The following is a 6,442-nucleotide window of genomic DNA, read 5'->3' as shown; positions in this document are numbered from 1 at the left end:
ATCATTTGAGGCCAGGAATTTGAATTGCAGTGAGCTATGATTACACCATTGCACTCCTGCCTTGGTGACAGAGCAAGACCCTGTCTCAGGAAAAAAAAAAAAAAAAAAAAAAAAGGAAATGACTTCACAGTGAAGATCCAGATCAAGGGTATGGCTGAAAGACCCCTTGTTAAACCATTGAATGGTGTAAGGTGGTGCCTAGAATCTTAAGGATGTATCACAGCAGCCTAGTATGCAGCCCAAAGGTGAGAGTGGCTATCTCAAAAAGAATCAGTGATGTGGTCTTTAGGGCATGAAATAGGCCCAAATCATATTCATTGGAGGTCCACAAAGCTCCACAAAGTTTTAAAAAGAGTTATAATGATAAAAATCGCTGCAAGCTTAGACTAAGAAAAGTTCAAAATGAAAAGATTTCTCTGGGCCCCCAATTTTCTACATTCAGGAAGCAGGCTAAGAAAGCCACCCAGCTGCAAACATAAGCTATCTTTTATTGAAAACTGAGAGTGTCTCAGAGAGTAGAGGGAAGAGCCCACAGGACAATAAACTTCCTTCCTCTGAGAAGAACATCAGAGGACAGTAAGTAATGGAGTTGAGCCTAGGAAGAACTGGGGCCTGATCAAAAAACATTCTGTGCTTCTTGAATAGAGGGACCCAGCAACATCTGAAAGGTTAGACTTCAGAAGTTTTATGGGCTGCTAACTGCTGCATGTCTCTCATTTCTTCCCTTCTTTAAATGAGAGTATTTGTCACTTTATTTTAAGTAGGGTATGGGGACAGATAGCTTCAAGAGGAGCTGCACCTGAAAAGCTGTACCGTACTCACTTCTGAACTAATTTCATATCACAAGATTATAGAGTTCAATACTAATGCCTTGGAATAAAATAAAAGCGGGTTTTCATGAAAGCAAGAATTTTTCTCCATTTTGCTCCTTGTTGTATTCCAAACACCAAGGACAGTGATAGGTTCATGATAGGCCCTCAATAAATACTCATTGAATTAACGAATAAACTCTTTCAAAAGTTTAAACTCACATGTCATTTCATTGTTCTTTTTGTATTGTATTAGCAGACACTTGTGGTTTTCATTGCCAAAAAGACCAAAAAAAAAAAAAACAAAAAAAAACAAAAAACAGGCCAGGCATGGTGGCTCATGCCTGTAATCCCAGCACTTTAGGAGGCTGAAGCAGGAAGATCACTTCAGCCGAGGAGGTCAAGGGTGCAATGAGTCATAATCGCCCCACTGCACTCCAGCCTGGGTGATGTCACAAAGACAACAACAGCAACAAAACCCCAATGTGATCTAAATGTGATAGCCTGTTCACAATAATAGTTACTTTCAAGAAGAGGTACAACCTCAATATGAATCCAGCCACTTGCTCAGAGTATCAATAAGAAAATAAGAGAAGTCCTTCAAAGCTCCTAGGATGATCAGCTTGTACTCTGAAGCATGAGATTCTGTTAGTACCTTTTCTTAATATTCACAACTATAGTATTATGACTTGTCAAAAAATTATCTAGCTTTTCTAATTCATCTCTTGACTGAATCTATGACCTCCCAGGCTAATAAATTCCACAGGTTGGCCATACATTGCGTGAATAAATATTTTCCTCATGTTTTTTAAATTGTAAATTTATTTCAGCCATTAATTTTATAGAATGAGTGACCCTTAACAGTTTGAAGACATAAAATTAAGTAAATTGGGCCTACAATAAGGATGTCATTTTAGCAGTTTTGTGTGGTAATGTTTCATTTATCATGTGAACATGTGGCTATGTTAGAAGAGTATGAATAGCTAATTATTTTCCTTTTAGATTTTTACTTTCACATTAGAACAAAAAGGAAATTTCAAGATAAAGAGAAAAAGAAAGAAAAGAAACAAGAAATATATGACACTGGATCATGGACTGCTATCATTCTATTTGAGTTCTTTAAAATTGCTATGGTCTAAGATAATAAGATAAAGAAAATAGATTCAATCAGTTTTAAGCCGATTATTTAAAGTAACTGGGCAATGATAACAGCATTTGATAACGTTCATCCCTTAGATGAGAAGCAAATGGAAGAAAAAGGATTTGCTATAGACAGAATTTTATTCTTAAAGCAAATGCTGTCTGTAAAACCATTAACAAAGTATTTTCTAATATCATGACTGCCTGAGATCTGGGTGTATGTGTCATTTTTCACAGTTTGTTTCATTGAAATGTATAAGGTCAGCTAATAAGAAGCAGTTTGCTGTCAGGGTACGGTGGCTCACACCTGTAATCCCAGTACTTTGGGAGGCTAAGGCGGGTGGATCTCAAGATCAGGAGTTCAAGACCAGCCTCGCCAACATGGTGAAAACCCTGTCTCTACTAAAAATATAAACGTTAGCCAGTTGTGGTGGTACATGCCTGTAGTCCCAGCTACTCAGGAGGCTGAGGCAGGAGAATCGCTTGAACCGGAAAGGCAGAGATTGCAGTGAGCCAAGATCACACCACTGCACTCCAGCCTGGGCAACAAGAGAGAAAGCCTATCTCAGAAAAAAAAAAAAAAAAAAAAAAAGAAGAAGAAGAAGGAGCAGTTTGCTGTCTGCTGCATGATTAATCAGTCTGGGAGCCTCAGTAGGATTAAGCCTTGGAATAAAGAGGTATTATTTATTTATTTAGCTTTGGCAATTTGGAAAAATTTTACTCACTGAACTAATCACAAATTTTTGTAAGAACACAAGATTCCCCATTATTTAAGGTAACATTCCGAATAAGCTTTTTTTTTTTTCTTTTTCTTTTCTATTTTTTTTAGACAGGGTCTTTTTCGGTCACCCAGGCTAGAGTACAGTGGCTCCATCACAGCTCACTGCAGCCTTGACCTCCTGGGCTCAAGCAATCCACTCACCTCAGCCTCTCAAGTACCTGGGACAACAGGCATGCATTATCATGCCTGACTAACTTTTGTATTTTTTGTAGAGATGGGGTTTTGCCATGTTGCCCAGGCTAGTCTCAAACTCCTGGGCCCAAGCCATCCTCCTGGCTTGGCCTCCCAAAGTGCAGGGATTACAGGCATGAGCCACTGTACCCGGTCCCAATTACTTCTTTTAGGAGTAATTTACAGTCTTAATATAGAGAAAGAAATGGTGGACACTAGGGAGTAAAACAGTGAAGCGTTTTGTCATTGGCATGTTTTACAAAATGAAAAGCGTGCACACTGATAAAACAACTAATATTGCAGATTTTAATATGTTGTTAATCAATATCTACCTATGTTGGCACACATGCATTAGGAAAAAAAACATCATAGCCAGAAAGAATTTTGTAATCATATGGCACAACTTCAACATTTCAGGGAAGAGGAACTATAAACCTGAGAAGTGACGTGTACAAGGTAACAGAGCTACTTAGCGGAAGGCAGAAAGGTTGGGCAACAGTGCTGACCTTCTTCAACAGCCAACAATTCTGCCTATGTCATAATAACATCTTGAAAAAGGAGAACTCTCTGACCAAAGTCTGGTCACTTTAAGATCTCACCCCAGGCTGTTTTTTGCTCAAGCCCAGATAAATCTGCTCCTCTTTCACTGGAGCCCAGAACTCTAGAAAGGTTCATTTACTTTGGGCACAATCAATGGAAAACCAACTTAGAAACTTACAAGGAAAGAGTTGCAGTGGTGTTTCTTCCTCCAAAATCTCCCTGCCAAAGATTAGAGTAACTAAAATCTTTTCAGTAGCGTAGCCTTCAACACATATGACAACACTCATGAGTGTTTTGATCTAATATATACAAAGACATTATTTCTGAAAACTTATGATTCCAGTTTTCTTATATTATGACATATAATTATAATTTTAGGTCACATATTATGGATCTGGCTGGAGGCATGGAATCATGCTACTGTTGCTTCTACTACCACTAATTCTCTACTCTTTAGAGATATTTTTATGTTTTGTGTGTCATTCTGTCACATGAACTGTGTTGTAAAGAGTATATTTATGAGGCTAGCCATTGGGAGTGGAAACTGATGTATTATGTAGCCTTGCACCTCATGTGCAGCTGAATTATAAAGCAGATCATAACAGCCAAGAAGTCTGTGATCAGAGAAAAAAAGAATTTCAAAACATAAACCATATTCTTGGCACTAGCCTCATATACTGGGCATTCATAACCCACAAATGCCCAAGCTATAAATTTGCAAGTTGCATTAATATGGCAGTAAAAGTCACTCTTCTGAAAGCTGCACTTGTGAAATATTTATAAATTCACATGGTTGTTCCTGGCAAATAACTACATCTGTCAGCTCTGTCTTTTTGCTCCCAAAGCAGCAGGGTTGGTCTCCTGTGTAAATTCACAATATGTTCATAAAAAATTATTTTGAAAAATCAGGATGGAAGATATTTTATACGAGGGGGAAATATATCTGCTCCTCCAATGGTTTGATGTTACTATTTGATCTCCTAAGATCCTTTCTCATCAAGGCTTTTTCTCTGAACAAGTTTACATTTTATTGGACTTATCTAGTTTCCAAATTAGCAAGCCAAGTCATGAGGTTGTCTTTAAAATCTCACATTAGTGCTCGCTTCGGCAGCACATATACTAAAACTGGTACAATACAGAGAAGATTAGCATGGCCCCTGCACAAGGATGACACACAAATTCGTGAAGCATTCCATATTTTTCTCCAGATGGATTAAAGATTTAAACATAAGACCTAACACCATAAAAACCCTAGAAGAAAACCTAGGCAATACTATTCAGGACATACGCATAGGCAAGGACTTCATAACTAAAACACCAAAAGCAATGGCAACAAAAGCCAAAATAGACAAATGGGATCTAATTAAACTTAAGAGCTTCTGCACAGCAAAAGAAACAATCATTAGCGTGAACTGGCAACCAACAGAATGGGAAAAAATAAATTGCAAGCTACCCATCTGACAAAGGGCTAATATCCAGAATGTACAAAGAACTAAAACAAATTTACAAGGAAAAAATCAACCCCATCAAAAAGTGGGCAAAGAATATGAGCAGACACTTTTCAAAAGAAGACATGTATGCAGCCAACAAACATATGAAAAAAAGCTCATCATCACTGGTCATTAGAGAAATGCAAATCAAAACCACATTGAGATACCATCTCATGCCAGTTAGAATGGCGATCATTAAAAAATCTGGAGACAACAGATGCTGGAGAGGATGTGAAGAAATAGGAATACTTTTACACTGTTGGTGAGAGTGTAAATTAGTTCAACCATTGTGGAAGACAGTGTGGTGATTTCTCAAGGATCTAGAAATAGGAATATCATTTGACCCAGCAATTCCATCACTGGGTATATACCCAAAGGATTATAAATCATTCTGTTATAAAGACATATGCACATGTATGTTCATTGTAGCACTGTTTACAATAGCAAAGACTTGGAACCAACCCAAATGCCCATCAATGATAGACTGGATAAAGAAAATGTGGCACATATACACCATGGAATACTATGCAGCCATAAAAAAGGATAAGTTCATGTCCTTTGCAGGGACATGGATGAAGCTGGAAACCATCACTTTCAGCAAACTGACACAAGAACAGAAAACCAAACATCGCATGTTCTCACTCATAAGTGGGTGTTGAACAATGAGAACACATGGACACAGGGAGGGGAACATCACACACTGGGGTCTGTTAGAGGGTGGGGGACTAGGGGAGGGATAGGAGGGGGTGGGGAGATTGGGGCGGAATAACATGAGGAGAAATACCTAATGTAGGTGATGGGGGGATGGAGGCAGCAAACCACCATGGCATGTGTATACCTATGTAACGATCCTGCAAGATCTGCACATGAACCCCAGAACTTAAAGTATAATTGACAAAAAAAAAAAAAGAAAAAGTGGTAAGAGCACACATCTTTCCCAATATTAGGGGGAAAGCATTTAGTCTTTCACTATTTAATATGATGTTAACAATAAGATTTTTATAATGTTCTTTATCAAGATGAAGTAATTACTCTCTATTGCTAAGAGTTTTTAATGATCAATATCTGTGGAATTTTGTCAAATCTGCCTTCTGCATATGTTAATACGATCATATGATTATTCTTCTTTCACCTGTTGATAAATATATACACTCACAATATGTACCCACAATTAAAAATAAAAAAATTTAAAATGATTAATTACTTTAATTGAGCCAAATGCTCAATCAGCCTTGCAAAAAATTTAAAAAAATAAAATAAAATAAAATCTCACATTAATATGTACAACACAGGCCAGGCATAGTGGCTCACACTTGTAATCCCAGCACTTTGGGAGGCCGAGGCAGGTGGATCGCCTGAAGTCAAGAGTTCGAGATCAGCTTGGACAACATGACGAAACCCTGCCTTTACTAAAAATACAAAAATTAGCTGGGAGTGGTGGTGGGTGCCTATAATCCCAGCAACTTGAGAGGCTGAGGTGGGAGAATCACTTGAACCCAGGAGGTGGAGGT

General features: G+C 38.0%; 1 non-coding gene across 1 annotated transcript; it reads left to right on the top strand.

The window, feature by feature from the left end:
• The first annotated feature begins 4,536 nt into the window (after window positions 1-4,536).
• LOC116557615 lies at window positions 4,537-4,643 on the top strand. Its single transcript, XR_004271601.1, has one exon. It is a non-coding gene; the product is annotated as a U6 spliceosomal RNA (small nuclear RNA).
• Window positions 4,644-6,442: the final 1,799 nt, after the last annotated feature.

This window comes from Sapajus apella, unplaced genomic scaffold, assembly GCF_009761245.1.
Source record: "Sapajus apella isolate SASKATOON/1434 unplaced genomic scaffold, GSC_monkey_1.0 scaffold19, whole genome shotgun sequence".
NCBI classification, from domain to species: Eukaryota; Metazoa; Chordata; class Mammalia; order Primates; family Cebidae; genus Sapajus; species Sapajus apella.
The sequence above is the reverse complement of the archived record's forward strand: the minus strand, read 5'-3'. Positions and strand labels throughout refer to the sequence as shown.